The sequence below is a fragment of the Microcebus murinus genome, chromosome 17 (assembly GCF_040939455.1).
Source record: "Microcebus murinus isolate Inina chromosome 17, M.murinus_Inina_mat1.0, whole genome shotgun sequence".
Lineage (NCBI taxonomy): Eukaryota > Metazoa > Chordata > Mammalia > Primates > Cheirogaleidae > Microcebus > Microcebus murinus.
Window position 1 is genome coordinate 12,894,556 of NC_134120.1, and position 21,912 is coordinate 12,916,467.

At 45.8% G+C, this 21,912-nt stretch overlaps 1 protein-coding gene across 1 annotated transcript in view; it reads right to left on the reverse strand.

Moving 5' to 3' along the window:
• TNFRSF11A (TNF receptor superfamily member 11a) overlaps positions 1-21,912 on the reverse strand; it is a 55,183-nt gene that overhangs the window by 32,994 nt on the left and 277 nt on the right. The gene's annotated exons all lie outside the window — the stretch shown is intronic.

The window sequence follows — 21,912 nt, forward strand, 5'->3', positions numbered from 1 at the left end:
ATTATACCAGGGGATGTCAGATTTGGTGCCAGGAGCTCTCTCTGAATTTTAAAAAATACTTACCTTTTCAAATGTTAAACATGCAGAGAATTTTTAAAAAGTGCTGAGAGGTGAGGTTTTGCAGGAGCTTCCTGGGCTATGTCCCAATTGTCTGCTACCTGAGGACTCTTGAGCAAGCTGCCTAAACTTTTTGAGCCTCCAGTTCCCTTTCTGGTTCAAAATAGTGTGATTCTAATGTAAATACTAATCTCTGAATCTGCCCTCTAAGTAAAACAAAAAAAACCAAAGCAGCCCAGGCCACTGTAATCACCGAGAGATTCTTATCAGTTTGCTGCAGGAAAGCTCTTTTCCTCATCAGCGTTCTCAGAGTGAGAAAACAACAGCCCTGCCGATAAGCAGACATGCTAGAGACGGAGCAGTGAAACTGAAGAGCTGGGTTTAGCTGAGCAGACATCAGTTCATGCACACAACAGTCAAGTTCTGGCTGGGTCCCTGGGTGCGAAACGATGAACCTTACCCTCAAGGGGTTTAAGGTCCAGTGGTGAACATGCACCAGCGTGGCTGTCACAGCGTGGCAGCCAGGAAAGGTTTCCCAGCTAACACCCCCCAGGGACCCAGCCAACATGGAGAGGATGTTCCCAGTACATGCCACCAGGTGATAAGGGCCTAGGGACATCATAGTGAGCCTGGTGCAGATGACAAGGAATGGCTTAAAAGAAGTCACCATGCCTCTCCCTTCTGCTCTTTTTTTCCTTTTGTTTTTTTTTGTTTTTTTTTTTGAGACAGAGTCTCACTTTGTTGCACAGGCTAGAGTGAGTGCCGTGGCGTCAGCCTAGCTCACAACAACCTCAAACTCCTGGGCTCAAGCGATCCTCCTGCCTCAGCCTCCCGAGTAGCTGGGACTACAGGCATGCGCCACCATGCCCGGCTAATTTTTTCTATATAAATATTAGTTGGCCAATTAATTTCTTTCTATTTATAGTAGAGACGGGGTCTCGCTCTTGCTCAGGCTGGTTTCGAACTCCTGACCTTGAGCAATCCGCCCGCCTCGGCCTCCCAGAGTGCTAGGATTACAGGCGTGAGCCACCGAGCCCGGCCTCCTTTTGTTTTTATAGGAATGGCTTCCCTGGAGGCTGACACTGCCCTTCTCTGGGTCTCTCTGCACAATGTGCATACATGAAAGAAAAGCAGAAAGAGCAGAGGCAAAGTGGTAGAACTACATGTGGCCACCCAGACTAACAAATAGGATTTATCTGAGCCTGAGGATTTGTGGACACTGCTGCCACGCTGATGACAAGGGCAAACAGGATGCATACGTAACTGGGCTGTACTTCAGATGGCAAAATCAGCTGCTTCTGACATGTAAGAAAGTGGCACAGTCTCTGTAAGATAAGCACACACCTTGTCTGTGTTACACACACAGAGAAAGGTACTTTTTAGGGGAATTTGGTAAAGGGCTCCCCCAAAGCAGCTGTTTAGGGGCACTGTCAGATGGCCCTGGCTGTGTCCTGGACCCCAAGCCCCAGTGCCTCTGAGCACCACATGACCTGGATTTGTGGACAGTTCACATCCATATTTAGGAGTGTGGCTGTGATTCATTCACCCATCGTCTAACCCAGGAGCTTTGCACCTCTTTGCAAAAAAAAAAAAAAAAAAAAAAAGGGAAGTCACTGCTTCCAGAAGTGACCAGATGTCCTCCCTCTTAAACAGATTTTCACATTATTCCCTAAGATCCATTTCTCTCTCCTAAGCTCATAGCTTACTATGACTTTTCACCTGGTCACACCTCCTTCTCTTTCAAAAAATCGAGATATAATTCACATACCATAAAATCAAACCTTTAAAAGTGTACGATACAGTGATTTTTAGTATTTTCACAAGGTTGTACAACCATGACTGCTATTTAATTCCAGAACATTTTCATCACCCGCAAACTGACATGTCTACTTGACAGAGCTATAGGATTACAGATCTTTCAAGCAGCAGCAGAAATTTTATGACTGCAAAAATCTGCTATAGTGAGGCAGAAAGTTATGGTTTTATCTCATTTAAGGTACAGCTTAAGCAGAAATCTACTTTGTTATCTATTTGCATAATATACTTTGAAGTATAACTTCAAACCTTTAAAATGACAATATACATGCAACTTAAAGGGCAACATACATATATTTAAGGAAATGTGGTTTGGGGGTAAATTGAAAAAAATCTGGAAAACTCTTTAGGACGTCCACACATGCAGAAGACAAAGCATGCCTTTATCATCCCTGTCCTCTCTGCTCTCAACTTTCTTTCCCTCTACTTGCAGATCCAGTTCTAGGACGACCCCTCTTATGAAAGGACTTTGTGGCTCCCCAGTACTTGTGCATCATGTGGAACCTGGCTTTGCTGGGCTCACTCCAACCCTGTGCCCCAGTTCCAATGACCGGCTCCTGGGCTTGCCCTGTGCATTGTAGTCTAGTGTTTATTAGAAAACTCAGTTCATCTGACACTCTAGCCTGTCTTGCTTTGCCATTCCTCTGAGGTCGAATATACTTGCCCCTCAATACTGCAGTACTGCAGGCCAGACTAGCTCCCTCCTTGCTCCCGACTCCCAGACTCTGCCTAAGTCCCACCTGCCTGGGCTCAGTTTCCTGTTAGCCTGAAGTGGATCTGCTTATGCCTGTCTCCTTCTACCTGGATGGGCATCCTCTGGGTGTCATTTTTAGTATGTGAATGAATGGATGTCCTTTGGCCAGACAGCTTGGTCCCTCCTGGTCTGACTCATCTTTCTGCCTACAGCATGTCTAGTTCTGATGTCTACCATGTCACCACTGGCCGTCTTGCCCACCAGCTGCTAGCAAGAGCCCGCAGGTGGCTCAAGACCCTCCTGGCAGCAGTCCTGCCCTGCCCTCTGTCTGGGCTTCTGACTTCCTTTTCCAAAATTTGGGCCTGACTCCATCCTCCAAGACCAGGCTTCCCATGGTTGCAAGCTGGTGGCTATTATTATTGGTAGCAATCCTAGTAAAGCAATAATTTGATAAAAACATGTCCCTGCTTAAGTGTTCTTAAGTAGCCTCCTAAGGAATGGGGGAATTTAGGCCTAAGGCTGTAGATTTTCGGTTACTGGGGTGACTTTGTGAGCCACTCTGTTGCCTCTCTCTGCCCAAGATACAGCAAAGGGAGCCTTTTGACGATTGAGTGGAGAAGCACAAATTTTCAGTTACTGAGATTTTTTTTTTTAACTTACCTTTAAGCCTGACTTGTTTCCTTCTAAAATAACAGAGTCAAAGCTTTTGAATCATAGTTGTCTTCGTGAAGCAAAAGAGCAGAAACACTTAAAATTTTTCATCTTTTAAGTAGGGAATATAGTCACTTGATACAAAACTCAAAATGTCCAACACGCTATTTGGGGGAAAATCTCCCTCATTTTTTTGGGTGCATCCTTCTGGAATCAAAAGGAGAACTGATTCGTGATCCAAATGGGGGACTATTCTATATAACAGCTGCCATGGAGGCCAGCTAGGGTCAGGTCTCTGGTTCTTGTGTTTTGGGGAATATGATCTTACTTAAAGTACTTATAAGTCTTGTAAAAAACAACCATGTATTGACAGGCTACAGTCCTTAATCAACAAGCTACAAATATTCTGTTTGGTCCACAGATTTACTTCAGTTAACCTTTTTTCTAATAGATCTCTCCTGAATTGGTAAGGAATATTAGAGTATGTTTATAGCAAATGTCCTCCACAAATACAAATTCCCCCTGCAAGTTCCTTGGTAAGTCTGAAAAATGGGAGTTAAAATAGCAAGATAATTTGACTTCTTTTGCCTCACTTTTTTTTTTTTTTTGAGACAGAGTCTCACTCTGTTGCCCAGGCTAGAGTGAGTGCCGTGGCGTCAGCCTAGCTCACAGCAACCTCAAACTCCTGGGTTCAAGCAATCCTGCTGCCTCAGCCTCCCGAGTAGCTGGGACTACAGGCATGCGCCACCATGCCCGGCTAATTTTTTCTATATATATTAGTTGGCCAATTAATTTCTTTCTATTTATAGTAGAGACGGTGTCTCGCTCTTGCTCAGGCTGGTTTCAAACTCCTGACCTCGAGCAATCCGCCTGCCTCGGCCTCCCAGAGTGCTAGGATTACAGGCATGAGACACCACACCCGGCCTTTTGCCTCACTTTTTGCATCTTTTTGTGTCTTGTGTACACTTGTTTCAGAGCATACAGGCTGGTGTTTATCTTAATGGTGACAGACCCTTCTAGAATTAGATGCCCACAATCTGTGCAAGGCTCTGGAAGGGGGGGCAAGACAATAAATTACGAATAAAAATTCTCTTTATAAAGCCATGTGGATGTATTTCCTAAGCAAAGCCACATTGGGTTGAACTTTGAAAAACCATAAGCTGAGGAAACATAACATTTCAGCCAGTGGAGCTATAGAGACGAATGGATCTGTTTTTAGTAGAATACCGAAGGAAAGGTTAAATATTTATTTTTCATGCTGTTAACCCAATTGTAGTGAAAGTCATTGTGGATACTAAAATTACTTTCTTGCTCTACTGAAAATTCATGCTGACACATAACAAAGCAGAAAGAGGCTTGGCACCTTCTGTCAAATCAAGAGGAAAAGGACCTCACCTAGAAGACCAAATGAGGGGTTTTCCATAGATTTTATAAAATATCATCTGTGACTATATTTGAGAATCTAGTTATAATTTCAGTAAGGATGATATTGAATTTCTGAATGCTACAGAACCGAAAAGATGTGGTTTTTGTTAAGAGAGAAACTATAAAATGTGAAAATAACACCTTACTTAATAGTCCTGCTGACCTTGAAAAAAAAATACTTAAAGTCACTACTGAAACTGATCCTACCCAGAATACAAAGGATACGAATAAATCACTAGTGTCTCGGGTGCCCAGAACATGAAGAGAGTTTCTTTACTATGCCGGCCTCACGGTAAGAAATTATTTCTCTCTGAAGCATTTTGTTCTCAGAAGTAAATAACAACAAACAAACAAAAGGTAGCATTAATAGTCCAAAGTAACCTATAAGCAAATGCTCTACTTCTTGTCCATTTCTCTGAATGTCCTTGTTTGACAGCCAACTGAGATGGCTGGCCAGAGAGGAGGTCTCAGTCCCGCCATTTACAAACCTCCAATTAGTGAGTCGAAACGCAGACCCTTTAAATCGAGATGTTTTGGGACAGCCTTCCAGGTTTGCCCCTTTCTTAGCTACTTCTCCTGAAGCTTCCAGATGCCCTTCGCCATTTCATCTGGCCTTCTATTCTAGATTATGGCACAGTCCTGTGTTTGTTAATGCGAAGAAAAAGCATCCCACCCGCATGCTTGCAATTCACGTTCATCACTGGGAGTGGAAATGACATAGGAATCACGTGTAGCTCTGATGTCACACAGGGCAGATTTTTATAGAAAAAAGAAAAATTAAATAGTAACTAAAAGTCTGATATGACAGAACACAGAACTGTAGCAGAGGAGAGGAAAGGGCCGGGAGAACTCGGGTGGGAGGAGGGGATATGGTACCTGGAGTGTTGGTGACGAGGGTAGAAAGAGAGGTGGTCCCTATGAGCAAGGGCTGGGTGGGCTTCAGAGCAGGAAGATTTTTTTTTTTTTTTTTTTTGAGACAGAGTCTCACTTTGTTGCCCAGGCTAGAGTGAGTGCCGTGGCGTCAGCCTGGCTCACAGCAACCTCAATCTCCGGGGCTCAGCGATCCTCCTGCCTCAGCCTCCCGAGTAGCTGGGACTACAGGCATGCGCCACCATGCCCGGCTAATTTTTTGTATATATATTTTTAGTTGGTCAATTAATTTCTTTCTATTTTTGGTAGAGACGGGGTCTCGCTCAGGCTGGTTTCGAACTCCTGACCTTGAGCGATCTGCCCGCCTCGGCCTCCCAAAGTGCTAGGATTACAGGCGTGAGCCACCGCGCCCGGCCGGAAGATTTTTCTACTCAGCGCAGCTCTCAGAATCGGGCTTCCAGTTGGGCCTGGACAGGAGAATGCCTGACATTTCTTTAATAAAACTATCTACATTTCTATAATTTTGGGACCAAAAAAAGGCCAGTTTTAAGCCTTAGTCTCCTCATCTGTAAGATGGGGCTAATAACTGTGTCCATTCCCATGCACCGAGAATCAGATGCAATATTAATAATTCATGTGAATGACCTGGCATTGGCAAGTGCCAATACTCCGTAAGTGTTGAGGTTCTGCGTCCTGTCTTTGAAGCTAAAACCTCTCCAGCAGGTTGCTGGCCCTCAGCCCAGTGGTCTGCATTCAACAGAGAAGGATATTACCGTGCACACCTGAGCAGAATAGTCAGTACACACTACTGACATCCAGTCATTCCCTCAGGGGAAAAGGGTGCGACCAGAACAGGGAAAGAAGGTGGGAAAGAGAGACTAGGAACCCAAAGAAAGGTTCTGAAGGACTAGCATTCCTCCTGAGTGCATCATGCTTTCTTACTTTTAACCTGACTGTGCCCAGCAAAAGCTGCACAGCACAGTATTATTTTAGCAGGACAACTGGAAGAAGATGCATGCTTCGAGAAGCATGTTTGCTTTCAAATAAAGAAGTGCTTTCTCACGGGATTGGAAACTTGAGGCATCGATGCGAAGCCGTGACAAATGTCCCGAGTCACTGCGGCGGCTTCGCGTGTGGGAGTTCAGCTCCGCCTGGGTGAAGGCAGAGAGACAGCTGACTCATCTGTCTGCTGATAAAGCGGCTGCTAGATTGTATCTGCGATTTCCACTAACCAGGACATAAGCAAGTTACGGCCAAAAGTCCAGACGCTCTCATTTTAAATAAACTTGGTAGATAGAATTTCAGGCTTAACGGATTTACAGAGAAAATATCACACTGTTTCTTTTGTATAAACCAGAGCATCCTTTCATGCTTTAGAACAACACTGCACAGGCACCTGTGCAGATAATATGTTATAAATTAAAGAGACAAAGAACATAAAGGGGCAATGTTTTAGGATCTCTCGTGTACCCCAGTGGATCACCTGGCACCCTCCCTGGGATTGTCTGCCCCGAGTAGGAGACCAATGAACTATGGAACACATTGAACACTTGGAGACCCCAAGTTATACCAGCTAGGTATGTGGCCTAAGTCTGCGGTCCCCAACCCCTGGGCCGCAGACCAGTACCAGTCTGTGGCCTGTTAGGAACGGGGCTGCACAGGAGGAGGTGAGCAGCAGGTGAGGGAGAGAAGCTTCATCTGTATTTACAGACATTCTCCATCACTTGCGTCACCGCATAAGCCCCGCCTCCTGCCAGCTCAGCAGTGGCGGTAGACTCTCAGAGGAGGGCAAACCCTACTGTGAACTGTGTTTAGGGAGGATCTAGGTTGTGTGATCTTTATGAGAATCTAATGTCTGATGCTCTGAGGTGGAGCTGAGGCGGTGATGATAGCGCTGGGGAGCGGCTGCAAATACAGATTATCATTAGCAGAGAGGTCTGACTGCACAATAAACGTAATGTATGTGAATCATCCCCAAACCATACCCCCCTCCCCATCTGTGGAAAAACTGTCTTCCATGAAACCGGTCCCTGGTGCCAAAAAGGTTGGGGACCGCTGGCCTACGTCATAACAGAAGTAGATACAGAGAATCAGAGGTTTTAACAGAAAACTCTCAGAGGGTTGAAAATACAATTCAATTCCAGGAAACATATTTTACACATAGCACTGGAAAAAAAATTCTGCGGCCCAAAGTAAGGCTCACGTATTTTGTGATTAGTACAACATGAAAACATGTGCCTGGTTCGTTTAAGAAGATTGTGAAGAAATATGACTATCACAAACAATATAATTGGCGTGATACTAACGAATTTGGGATATTCTAAAATGCATATTATGAATGTGTGTCCAGTGATAAAGAGTATTCAAAACTTCCTACAGTCCCCAACCCCCGGGCTGGGGACCAGTAGCAGTCCGTGGCCTGTCACAAACTGGGCCTCAGAGCTCTCCCTCTGCCCCAAAAATTGTCTTCCATGAAACTTAGGAATTGGGCCACACACCAGGCGATGGGTGGTGGGAGAGTGAAGTTTTATTTGTATTTACAGCTGCTCCCCATTGCTCACGTCATCACCTGAGCACGCCATCCCCTGTGGAAAAACTGTCTTCCATGAAACTAGTCCCTGGTGCCAAAAAGGTTGCAAACTGCTGAAAACTCCCACTGGAAGGCATTCATTGCAGCTGGTCAACTCCTGTCGCACTGGAAATTATACATATGAATCAATCCCTTCCTCACATTCATAGTGTGCCCCCAAAAAGGGCTTGTGAGTTGATTTACTCACTGAAAATAACAGGGTAAGGCCATTCATTTCTTTGCCTGAGCCATTTGCCTTTATCTTGAAAAATGATTTTTCACATAATAGACCAGAGGATAAAATTTGATCAATTGCTTAAAAAAGCTCTACTGTTTATCAAAAAGACACCTGCACTTGAATGTTTATTGCAGCGCAATTCACAACTGCAAAGATGTGGAATCATCCCATGTGCCAATCAATTCATGAGTGGATTAACAAAATGTGGTATATGTATACCATGGAGTACTATTCAGCCATAAAAAATTGAATTACTGTCTTTTGCAGCAGTTTGGATGGAATTGGAGACCACTGTCCTAAGTGAAGTATCTCAAGAATGGAAAAACAGAACACCATGTGTACTCTCTAATAAGCTGGAAATAACCAATGGGCACAGAGGGAAGTAAAAACCACTAGAAATCAAGCAGGGGGAAGGGAGAGAGGGCAGGGGCAAAAACCTACCTAACAGGTACAATGAACACTATCCCACACTTATAACCCTGACTCGAGCATTACAAAAGCTATCCATGTAACAAATACATCTGTACTCACTTAGTATTTTGAAATTTAAAAAATAATTAAATAAAATAAATAAAAAGCTCTGCTGTCATCCCACCATCTAAGTCATCTCCACTGAGCTCTCGGACACTTGCACGAGGTATTGGCTTGACGCAGGACTAAAGGACTAAACACGAGGCCAATCCTTGCCCTCTCAAAGCTTTTGGTACCAAGGGACACAGCCATAGGTGCAGGGAAGAAAGAAAACTGTCACAGACAGAGCTCCGCACGGGAACCCAAGACCCGGTGCAGTGGAGAGCTCCCACTGATTGTGGACAGGGAAGGAAGGGGAACGTGGCCCTGGGCTCTGACCGGTGTCCCATCTTTCTCGGCTTTCGATGGGCCAGGGAAGGACTCAGCAGCACCATGGAGCGTACAGACATACTATAAAGACTGCTGGGAGGAGAAAGAGCGTCAAGAAGGTGCAAACTCCTCCTGGACATGAACAGAGCCTGGCCTGGGATGTCGGGAGGCAGTGGAGGTGCAAAGAGCAACTGGAAGGTGAAATCTGCAAGAGGCCAAGAATGCAGCTCTCTTCAGGGAGGCGAGAAAGGGCTGTCTCCCACAGTGAAATGCCAAATTTGGCTCTTTTTGTACCTGTCCTTTCAATGCCTTTTTCACTTTGGAGCAATTTTAAAAAATTTATTATGGTAAAATATACATAATACAACATTTGCCACTTTAACCATTAAGTGTACAATTCAGCGGCACTAAGTGCATTCACAATATTGTACCACTATCACCACTATCTACTTCCAGAATATTTTCATAACCTCAAACAGAATCTCCGTAAGCTTTAAGAAATAACTCTGCATTTCCTCTGCCCCAGCCTCTGGCAACCACCACCCTAATGCCTGTCTATGACTTTGACTACTCTATGCACCCCACTTAGGCGGACTCATACAGTATCTGTCCTCTTGTGTCTGGCCTTCATTTAGCATGTCTTCGAGGCTCATCCATATTGTATTATGCACCAGAACTTCCCTCGTTTTTATGGCTGATATCCTATTGCATGTATACACCACACAGGGCTTATTCATTCCTCTGTTGGTGAACATTTGGGTTGCTTCTACCTTTGGGATACAGCGGATAATGTGGCAATGAACACTGGTCCCATCATATGAGCCTGTTTTCAGTCTATACCTAGGATTCATACAGTAATTCTTTAGCTTTTGGAGGTTTAGCTTTTGGGGAACCCCCAAACTGGTTTCCATAGACGCTGTATCATTTCACATTCCCACCAGCAATGCACGGTATTTCTCCATATCCTCAACACATGTTAATTTTCCTTTTTTTTTAGTAATAGCCATCCTGAGGTGTGTGAAGTAGTATCTCATTGTGGTTTTGGTTTGCATTTCCCTGATAACTAAGGATGCTGAGGATCTTTTCTTGTTCTTATTGGCCATTTGTATATCTTCTTTGGAGAGATGTCTATTCAAGTCCTTTGCCCATTTTTCATAGTATAATTTAATTTTGCCTGGAGCTGTTCACAGGATTTGATTCAGCTGTTGACAGCACTGGCTATGACATAGAACATGAGTGACATCAGAGGGCTGTGGGATTCTTGGGTTCATTTTCACCATCTTGAAAGAATTCCTTGATTTTCTAAGAAAAAATGTTCCCATTCTAAACAGCATCACTGCATGGTTCTTGAGAAAATAATCTAGGGCTTTAGCATTTAAGTAAGACATAATCAGTGAGATCACAACCTAAAAGTGGGACAAATCAAATATACATTCATTTATTCCTTAAATATTAAGTGAACGCACACTATGTGCCAGAGACAATTTTAGGTCCTATGGACACATACAGTGGACAGATACTTAACAGAGAGTGTCCAGGGAGAAGAATGACAATGGAAAACAAACATATGAAATCTGGTTGTAAATAATTATTGTTAAAAAAATAGAACAGGCCGGGCGCTGTGGCTCACGCCTGTAATCCTAGCTCTTGGGAGGCCGAGGCGGGCGGATTGCTCAAGGTCAGGAGTTCAAAACCAGCCTGAGCAAGAGCGAGACCCCGTCTCTACTATAAATAGAAAGAAATTAATTGGCCAACTGATATATATATATATAAAAAATTAGCCGGGCATAGTGGCACATGCCTGTAGTCCCAGCTACTCGGGAGGCTGAGGCAGAAGGATCACTCGAGCCCAGGAGTTTGAGGTTGCTGTGAGCTAGGCTGACGCCACGGCACTCACTCTAGCCTGGACAACAAAGTGAGACTCTGTCTCAAAAAAAAAAAAAAAAAAAAAATAGAACAATCTAAGTAAGGTGATTGAATTATTATGGGAAATCTCCTTGAGAAGTTGGTATGTAGGGAGAGACCCACATAAAGTGAGAGAAAAGTCAAATGAATAGCACCTATCCAGAGAAGACCTGCACAGGCCTTGCAAAGAGTGTGCATGGCTTGGTCAGGAACCGGCAAGACAGTGTGACTAAGTGCAGTGACAGCAGGGTGGGACCTAAGGTCACACAACTGACTACATAAGTTACACAGATGTGAGTTATACCCACAGGGTCAGGGCTGTGTGGTATTGACTTTGGGATCACATTGGACATTGCTGTTACCCTATAAAGGTTTAAATAATAAGCACTTCATGCCATTTTCATTACCAGGTAGGCATGCCACAGGTTTTAAAAATGTATCATTAATCGTGACAACAAACACATAACATAAAACTTACCATCCTAACCATTGTACCACAAGATGTTTTCTGGAATAGATATTATGTGATTTTGCTTTAGCAAACTTTAAACCAACTTTAAACAACTGACTTTGCACAACTGTCTCCAAAGCTGCTTGTTACTGGGCCCACCAACGTTTTACCCCGCAACGCCTCGGTTCCGGTCGCGTGCACCTTAGGGAGAAAGAGCGACCTGTACAGATTCCGACAGGAGCGCATCAAAGGTCCATTGATTTTCGCTCACCCCTCTGTCTCACTTCCCTCACAATGCATTATTATCTGCTACTTGAAAAGAAAACATATGGCCCAGGGGAAAATGAAGAAATAGCCTGGCATTTCAACACTTTAATTGCAAGTTTCTTTGTCTTCCAGAGAGATAAAGAGTGAAGAAAGTTTGCAGCTGTGGGCTTCCTGAAATCAAGGTGCAAGGCAGGTTTGTTTCCTAAACACAGTAATGAGGATGGCTTTGACGTGTCCTTAGATGATCACTCAACATTTGCATGGGCTCCCCTGAATGCCCCTTTATTCTCCCAGCCTGAAAGCCTTTTTTTATTGTCATTCTTGGATTTTTTTAACTGTTAGTCATTTGAGATGAGAACTGCTTTCTCTTCTGTAGTAAAAGCCAGCAGCCCCTGTGCTCAGCTTCTAAGAGTCTGCCGCAGGCCAAGGACCCCTCCAGGCTCCACCCTCCATCCTGGGGTGCAGGAAGCTGCTAAGGGCATGACCTCCAGCTTGGCTAGAGGAGGAACTATCCCCGTTAACTGCCACCCTCCCTTCCTTGACCAACCCCGGCCCGCAGGGTGACAGCCAGGGCTTCTCCATGCGCACAAAATCGCCTGGAAATCTTATTAAAATGCAGGTTCTGATTCAGGAGGTCAGAATTGGGCCTGGGATTCTGCATTGCTAACACTCCCAGGTGCTGCTGGTCTTGGAGTAGCAAGGTCAGGGATGATGTTAAAGACCAAGAGCCAGAACTTTCTCATAGTCTCAAACACGGTATCGTCATCTCTATGTAACAGACACTGAAAGCCACCTCTCCGTCACTCAGTACAGACACCATTTACCTTGAATGGGGGACAAAGGAAGAATTGGCCCTCACGAAGCACCTACCATATGCTTCCCTTATCTTCCTGCATCCTCACAGGAGACAGGATCATAATCTCAGAATTTCCCTTTACAGAGGACCGTGACAGTTTCCTAACAGTTCTGAATCAAATTCACACTCCCAGGCATGGACTTGGAAAGACTCCACTAATGTGGGGCAAAATCAGAGACACCCTGGGGGAAAGGAGGTTGCAAAATCAAGTTAGAAATCTCTTCTTGGGCTTGAAGTATCTTTTCTAATAGGGAAAGAACACACAACACAGCTGCCCTGGCCTCATTCTACTGCCACGGGCACCTGCGAATGCGCAGCCCCCGGGCGCTGGGTGCCACCTCCACGGGGACTCGCTGCCCGGGTCAGAGGAGCCCGGCACCCGTCCCTTCTGCATGCCCTCACTCGAAGGGACTGGTCCAGACAGTTAAGATGACTGGTTATGCCTTCTGGCACTTTGGTCACTTGTAATTTTACAGTAAATCAGACCCCAATGTCCCTGGTCACAGGGATCCCCCAACTGAGGCATAGAAAATTTGAGCCCATTCGAGGCAGTGATTTTTTTATGGTTTCATTTTTCCATTTTTAAACCTTGTGACCATTAGAAATTAATGAGGTGAGGCTTAAGAAGAGATCCCAGTTGTGTTCCCACTGAACGTCATTGCCCTTCCCTTGTGCCCCAGTGGCACGGGACTGGGGGTCTGTTTCTAGATTTCCGGCTGCTGTGCAGCAGTGACACCACGTTGTTACCTTCTGCTCGGACCCCGCCAGTGTCCCTCTATCTCACCCTGAATAAAAGCTCGAGACTGACCGTGACCCAGAGGCTATGTATGTTCTGACGCTCTTTCTTATTTGAACTTTTCTCCCAATACTCAGGGAGTGCCTTTTAAGGAATTGGAAAAATGTCAGTAATGGAAAATGATTTTCATTTGTGTCATGGTAGAGACATGTCAAAGTAGGAACCCAGGTCATTTGGGTCAAGGGAGGAGTCCACAAATTAACTGTAATTATAGTAAGACTAAGACATGGTGAGCCTTTAGAGCAGGGGTCCTCAAACTTTTTAAACAGGAGGCCAGTTCACTGTCCCTCTGGCCGTTGGGGAGTGCGGGGCACATTCCGCACATGCGCACTGTGGGCCGGGACCAGTCGGCTGCTAAGCAGGACAGGCAGTGGCAGCAAAAACACCCGGTGGGTAGCATGTGGCCCTCGGGCTGTAGTTTGCGAACCCCTGCTTTAGAGAGATAATAGAACTGCCGCCAAAGGTTAGGAGGGCGAACGTCTAACCTCTCACTGTCTGCTGTCCTGGGGCTCCGAGGCCCTGCCCCCACCACCCGGCCCGGCAGAACCTGGCAGTGCGGGGGACAGAACGTGCCCATCTGGGCTGGGGCACGGCAGGGCTGCAGCGCAGTGTGGAGGACAGTCCGGCTCTGGTGTGCGGGCCAGAGGAGTCAGAGGTGCCCTGGCTTCAGGAAGTGGTGGAGATGATTCAAGATGTCACACTGCTTTTCCTCCTGAGTCAGGGATCAACTGGTACAAGAACTTGTACTGAGGGTGCCCTGGGCGCTTGTCTTGTATCTCGATTAGCCTTAAAGACACAGCATTTTCATTTCTGCTTAAGAACAGTTCTAGAAAGGCTTTATCGAGTACAGCCTCAAGCAGACAAGACAGACCCCCGCCCCCACAAATGCAGACGGGTTACGTTAGTGCTCAAAACACTAAAAGGCTTGCTTCTGTCCCACCCTTCTAGGAGGTCTCTTTCTCTACCCCATCATATAGACACCTGCACAAGCACTTTACCTGAGAGGTTAAGACCACAGCTGTTGGAGCAGATGCCTGGTTGGAATTCCAGTTCTGTCACTTACTAGCTGTGCAAACTCAGACAAGTTAATTAGTTTCTCTGTGCCCCAGTTTTCTCACCTTACTAGCAAGGTAGACTGAGCAACAGACATATTCTATGTAAAGCACCTAGCACATGCCTGGCACAGAGGAGTGACTCAGCAAGTGGCGGGCACTTTTAACATATTAAGCATACAATACTGTTAGAGCTGAGCTCCAAACCTTGGCATGGAAGCCCATGGTCTACAGCAGCGGTGCTCACACTGGAGTGTGCATCAGAGCCACCCAGAGAGGCTGTTAAGCTGTGGACCTCTGGCCACCAGCCCCAGGTTTCTGATTCAGTAGGTACGAGGCGAGCCCAAGAACGTGCATTCTGACACGTTCCCAGGTGACACTGCTGCTGGCTCCAGGAGTAGAGTCTGAGAACGCAGAGCCCTTTGAGACTGAGACCCACAGCACCTCCCAGCTGGTTTCATCCTTCCCTGGTCCCAGACATCAGGCAGGACAGGATTTTCTCCTGTTTGGCTCTGCTTGTCCCCTCTGCCCCTTCCGCTGCAACCTCCCCCCCCCACACACACACCTGTGCCTCCCAGAACCATACCCATCCTTCCACACCAGATCCAATACCTCCTGCCCGATTCTCCACCTCAGTGCCACCCTTCCCGCTGTGTCCCCAGCACCACTTGCTCCTCCCGTGGTGCTTTGCAAGGAACAGAGATACGAGGTCAGAGGCTGCAAAGTCCTAAGGCTGATGCCTTGTGGGTTTTGGGTTATTTTATTATTATTATTATTTGCTAGTAAATATAAGTATCTATTAGACTGAAAGGATGAAAAGCTTACAAAGAGATTGAAGGAAGTGGAGCAGATAACCCTGGGAAAGGGAAGTTGTGGGCTGACAATCTTCAACAATAGAAATATTAAAATAAAGAAGACATTAACCAACCGGTCTTTATCCCTGTTAAAGAACAAATTGGAGGAAATGGGGTCAAATTGTGACTTGTTAGATTTAGGTCTGTTGGAGGGAAGTTCCTGACGTTAGGAATTATCAAACAATGAAACGGGTGAGTGAGGGTGGATGTGAACAATCTCTACTAAGATTTAAAAATGGAACAGATTCTCAGCGACCATGGAAGTTTGAGGTATGATCTCGTCGGTGTATTTGAGTATGGAGTTGTGAGAAGACCAGGAAGGGCCTTTCAAGATCTCCTTTAACAGGATGTGAGTTTGACAGCTCTTTGTGCTACTAAGTGATACACTTTGAAGTTAGGTGCTGACTACATCAGACGAGCAATAAATATTTTTAAAAGACCAATACCTTAGGGAAATGGTTCATTTGCCATCTGCCAGAAGAATAGGAGCTGCAACGTGGCCAACTTGTGGTGCTAGCAGGATTTCAGGCTGGCCACACGATCTTTCCCCATTGCCCACTTCAGCCACCTCGTTCGCCAAAAGCTAAAGAGAGTTTTTCTTCCTCATTTTTAATGGAAAGTCTTCAAATTTCTGATAGTTTGAGGAAGTGGCTCTAGTATTCTCAACACTCTGAACAGGAAATGTAATAAGTTATTATTACTCTGATGAACCGAAAGGGCAGTTTTTGCAGTCCGTTCTTCCTGCCATTTGGAAACCAGGCAGTTCCCTGACTTGGCTTGTGCCACATGGGCCTCCCTGGCTGGGTTAGGACTTTTTGGGGGTGGAGGAAGTCTAAGAGGGACTGGGCAGAGAGGAAGGGGGAAACTCTTCTTAGGCAACAGCAATCTGCCGGGAAAATGCATATCATGCAAGCAAAAAATTTTTTGCCCAGCTATTGGTCCAATGTAAACACTGCTTCTTTTGGGGTCAGGGGACGTATCTGAGGCCAGTGTGGGAAGAACCATGGGTCAGGTCACACCTGCTTCTGCTGTGACCTGGGGCTGCTTATCTCTCTTTGGTGTGAGTTTTAGAGCTCTCTGCCTCTATCCTGAACTTCTCATTCCAAGACACCTCCAGGCCAGGAAATGGCTCTCGAAATTCCAGAGCACACAAATTTCCTGCCCAGCCCAACGCCTTGGGGCTTTTAGCTTGTTTACCTCTCTACATGGTGTAAAGAATTTTCTCTCTGCTTTCCAGTAAGATAATCCAAAAAATGGTGAGATTCAATAGTCTAAACTTCATCCTTCTTTTTTGTTTGGGGAAAAAAGTCCTTCACTTGAACCTGAAACAACTTTGTAATTTGGGCTAAGAACAATAATTTCCTGAATAAACTGTGAAAACTATAATTGATGTCGTCAGCCATCAATTGATATCTGCCATGTCTTTATTTTTTCTTTTTTTTTTAATAATAGGTCCAAGCAACCACGTCCTTTGCCCGGGTACCTTCAGCACCCTGCACAGCCCTGCTGGCTTTGAAATCACCCCTGCATTCTCTCCCCACTGCCTTGACCTGATTCAAGCCTTTTCTAACTGCTCCCTGAACCAAGGCAGTGGCCTCCTTACCAGCCCGACACCGGCCCCACCCCCGGACACTCTTCACACTCTTCCCCACCGCACACAAATCTCATCATGGCCCGCCCTGCTCACTGTTCAACAAGATTAGATCTGAACTATTTTGCTTGCACATAAAGCCCTTGAGTGCTGGCTTTTGCTGCCTTCTTGCCCCACACCCTAGAGTCCAGGAATACTGTACTTTCTATAATTCCCTAAAAACACTCCACCTGCTGTTCTCACCACCAGCAAAGCACTGACCATCTGGCTCCTCTGTCCAAATGCTGCTCTCTTGTGCTTTAGACACACATAACCACACAGGAAGGAAGAGGAAATCCTCCCCGATGCTTTCGGGTTAAGGCACCTCTTGTCCCAAGTGCCCACCGCACGTTGGAAATGCTCCCTGGGGCACAGTGTCCTGCTATGTTTTGTGTGCACACGCCTAGACTGCTAGTCTCTGGAAGACAGGGGTTGTGCTCTTTGGTCTCTCTCCTTAGCCCATTGCAGAGTGGCCTACATTCACTGAGTTGTTACAATCGATGGATGCATTTAAAACAAGTTCAGGTTTATTTCTCACTATCGAATGTAACAGCCCAAAGCAATCAAAGGCTGAAAGTCCACGGTGGCCAACAAAACAAATACAGACATAAAGCAATCATCACACAGCCATGAAGAATGTACTTCCGACTGCTGACTGGGGCTTCTACGTGCTCCGTGTTCTGAGAACACACCGCAACCGGAACGCAATGCCGTGAGAACAGCAGCGCCAGCCAGCCCTTTGACAATGAGCTTCTGGTGGCCGAGACAGACAGGCAGCCTGCCGGGGAGCGCTGCCAAGGGCAGGTTGGTCTCGCTGGCAGGAAACAGACTTAGAGCATCTCACAGAATCAGGACAGAAGATATGGGGCTGTGCGTAATCTTGCTCAACGCCCACTCAGCTTTAAACCTCAAAAGCTCACCAAGAACTTCAGAGGGACCAAGTCTGTTTTGCTGAAACCCACTGTTCCTTCTTGGTTTCTTCAAGCTCAGTGCTTTGGGGCAGAAGGGATGAGCTGAACTTTAACTATGCTTCCAGCAGTGGACACAAGGAAAGCCCACACATTGCAACTATAGGGAAATACACAGAAAGGACTTTGCACAAACCAGGTAGAGAACCGAAAGGTGCTTGGAAGAAAAATCACCTGCCGGGCAGAAGCCTACCCATGCCAGTCCTGGGATGACAGAGGCGAAGTCAGGGGCCTGTGTGCTCAGAGGTAAGATAGGCCGATGGCCACCTGGCTGGTGGGTAAATGCCCTGGGCAGTGAACCATAAGCTGAGGACCATCAGGGTGGGATGCAGACTCATTGCAGCAAAATAATAATAATAATCATAGCTCAAACAACATTCCTGGAGTCCATCGGACACATCATGTGGGAAAAACACTTTTTTTTCCATCCACTTCAAAAATAGGAAAATGCAATGGGGGAAATTTTAATACTGACAAGGCAGATAAAGTGCATGTTACACCTTCTTAAAACAACACTCTCTGCAAAGGAGGCCCTGGTTTGGAACTCCCCTTTTCATGTCCTCATAAAACAATGATTTATTGACCATCAAAGACACATTTTTATTATTTCAGTTTTCCTGGTATGAGAATTTCTGGTAGATAACTGAAAAAGCTAGCTCCTATTTCCTTATCAACACAGAGAATGTGCTCATATTACAGATTTGCCATTATAGGGGGAAGCAGTGGACAGGAAATAACAGGGGAGGCATATGAAACATCTATCAACAAAATGCAGTCAAAGCCCACAGATCTGTGTGTGTGTGTCCTCCACACATGGTACTGATATATACATCCAAGTCCACCCTCCAGGACAGGAGGGAGTGGCAGGAAGACAGAGGGTGCAGAGCACGCACCTTATCCTACAGCCCTGAGCCCCACCTAGGGGATTTCCTCTGGCGCCCCCCCCCCACGCTCCCAGCCTTTCCAGGGCCCCATGGCCTCTCTCTGTTTCTGATTAGTCTACTTTACCACTTCGATAAGGGCCATGCAAAAGTTATCTCAAAACTATAAAAGTTCAGTGCCCCATTTGTTTGGTGGCGTTTTCTGAATTAAGTGCTCTGTGCTATCTGTAAGATCATAAAAATGTGTTTGTTTTCCCTGGCAAGATTCCTTTCCACCTAAACCACTCACACCACCCTCTTGACTTAGAAAGCTTTCTCTGTCACCCACCTCTTGGAATCATTTCTTTTCTGACCCTTGACTTCCTGCCCATCCTTCAAAGACCCCTTAAGAAGCCTCTTCCTCCCGAAGTCTTCTCTGATTTAAACTCCCTCTCCTTCTTTTGCCACCCTCTGCACCTGTCTTGTCATGCTACTTTACTATTATTACAGCTTCACCCTGTCTACTAGACTGTGACCTGTGAAAACACAAATGCCTTCGTCTTGTTCCTCACTGGCACAATGTTCTACAGATGGCAAATGTTCACTGTCCTGGGAATGAGTGCACCTGCCCTTAGGTCTTAGATAACCCAGGATAATCATGGCTGTGTATAATCAATTACCTTAATGAAAATAGTGTGCTTCCATATTTTCTTACTTGGAATAAACAGGACTATCGACCTAAAAACTCAAAATGTTCTTATCTGTAGGCAAATACTATTATTATGTTTGAGAACAAATTCCCTTGCAACTATAGGCACGCAGAGATATAATCACAGAAATGTTCTAAAAAGCTAAATGAATAGTCTTCCAGGTAAGTCTCAATATATTTAATATAATGTACATGAAACTAAATACATTACTTGGTGGATAAAGCAATTTCTAGAAGCTGTTTTTCCCAACAACTTTGCAAAACTAATTCCCATGCTAAGCATTTCCTGAAGCCTTACCTGATGTTTGATCATTAACGACATCAACAGATCACCAATTCAATTCCTACATTTTTTAACTAACATAACAGGCTGGCTACTGGTCCTCAGTAGCACCTGAATACAGAGAGTGCTTTAAGCATGGTATCTTTGGGGGAATGATATTTTAACACTGCATCTAGCCCCGCCTTTCAGAGAAAATGAATGCCCATTGGGAGGTTGGGCACCAACTAAAATAATGCAGAAAAGCACCCCAATCTCACCTGATTGTAAAGGAGTTCAGGAAATGCCACCCCCAAATACAATGCTTTGGTGGGCTGATGACTTTGAACTGAGGGCACCTGGGGAACAGCAGCAGATGCAGGCAGAGGCTTTCTCTGAGCTCCCCTTCCTTATCTGCCTAAAGACAAAGGCTCCGAAAGGAACTTGATAGTCATGAATCCCCTCCCTGGGAATCTTATCCACCAAGGAAGAGTAACTGGGATCACAGGAGAGGTGGCTAGGGGTTGACAGGCTGCCCAGACAGTTACCTCTCCCAAGGGCCCTATGAGACAACTTTTATTACCTGAGAGACTTCATCTGCCTAACAAAACCACCTTCATTCAACATTTCCTCCCCTCAAATCCCCATAATTTGGGTCCCCACCACCCCCAGAAGCCTCAAGGTCCTATTCCTTTCTATAGTTTAGGATGCTGTATAAACTTCTTAGAGTCTCTATATTTTGTGAGATTCTAGTGCCTACGTCCGTAATTCAATAGGTTTTCTCTCCTGTTAATCCATCTTATGTCAATTTAATCTGTAGCCCAGCCAACAAACCCAGAGGGCTCCTAAATGAAGTCATTTGTTGCTTCTTATAATTGGAACTGACCAATGCAGAAGTTTGGATATGATTTTAAAAGATGCATAATTAAAATGGCTTAAAGAGAAAAGGAGGGGAAACAGCACTTATTGAAAGGTCTCCCTGAAAAATAAACTTGTTTCCACAGCATTTGCTGTTAATATTAGAACCTAAGACATTCAATGCACATATGTATATATGTAGTTTTTGCAACAGCAACCTGAGATAGTTTTTTAACTGCGGGGTCAGGCAGCTAGCTGTTCACTGAAACCCTGGACCTTTAGTTCGAATAAGGTAGCACCTTGTTCAACCTGTTGAACACTTAATTAAGCAACACCTTGAAGTGCTTAAAACGACAAATTCCATTAGGCTTTTCCGCCTTCTTTCCCTCAATCATTCTAAGAGACCCGTACAATTGGGAATGAAATAGAATGAATCTTCTGCGTCAGCCTACAGTGCACTCCTATTATTTTTGTCAAAGTTTTCCTCTCTTCTCACCCCAAACATGTTTCATTCTCCAAGTGCACCTCCCCAAGTCCGCATGGCGTTGGGCGCCCTGCCGCCCAGTGATGTTAGCAGCCTGAGCCAATTTTAACAGAGAAGGGAAATCTGACACTGCCGAAACCAAGAAAACTACCGACACTCACTCTTCCCTCTGGAAAGCTTTCGAGTGCGCATCAACGACTGTTAAAGCATTTGGGCTGGGTTTGCTGTACGTCTCTTCTCCAAGAGGACAGAAAATCAGAACCTGGCTTTGTTTACTTGATAACTGTACTGCGTGGGCTGGCAAAGAAATCTCTTCTGAGCAGCCACTCCATTTCCAGGATCCCTAGAACGCCTGCCCAAGCCCTTTCCCAGCCAGGTGGTGCCCCTAAGCGTGGGGACAGGGGTGTGTGGTCCCCAAAGGGGCCCTCGCCCAAGGCAACCCCGCGGCTCAGGGATCAAGGGAATCGGGTCTCTTTCTGGGTGGAAGTTTGGAAAGGAGACCACCTGCGAGAGACCGTATTTCGGAATAGGTGTCTGACGCGGGTGCCGTCTAGGACTCGGCTCGCAGGGAGCAGGGGCTGTCACCTCACAGCAGCCGCTCCGCGGAGGCGCTTAGTAGGTGCTCAAGAGGTGTTTGGAGAGTAAACGATAAGCGTCAAAGTCTCGACTGAGGGGGGCTCCTGGAAGAGCCCGTGTCGGGGTGTTGGGGGTCCCGCCAACCTGCCCCTCCTGCGCCCCGACACCCGTCCACCTGCCCTCTCCCCGGCGCGCACGCAGTCCGACCCCGCAACCGCCTCCCCCGGG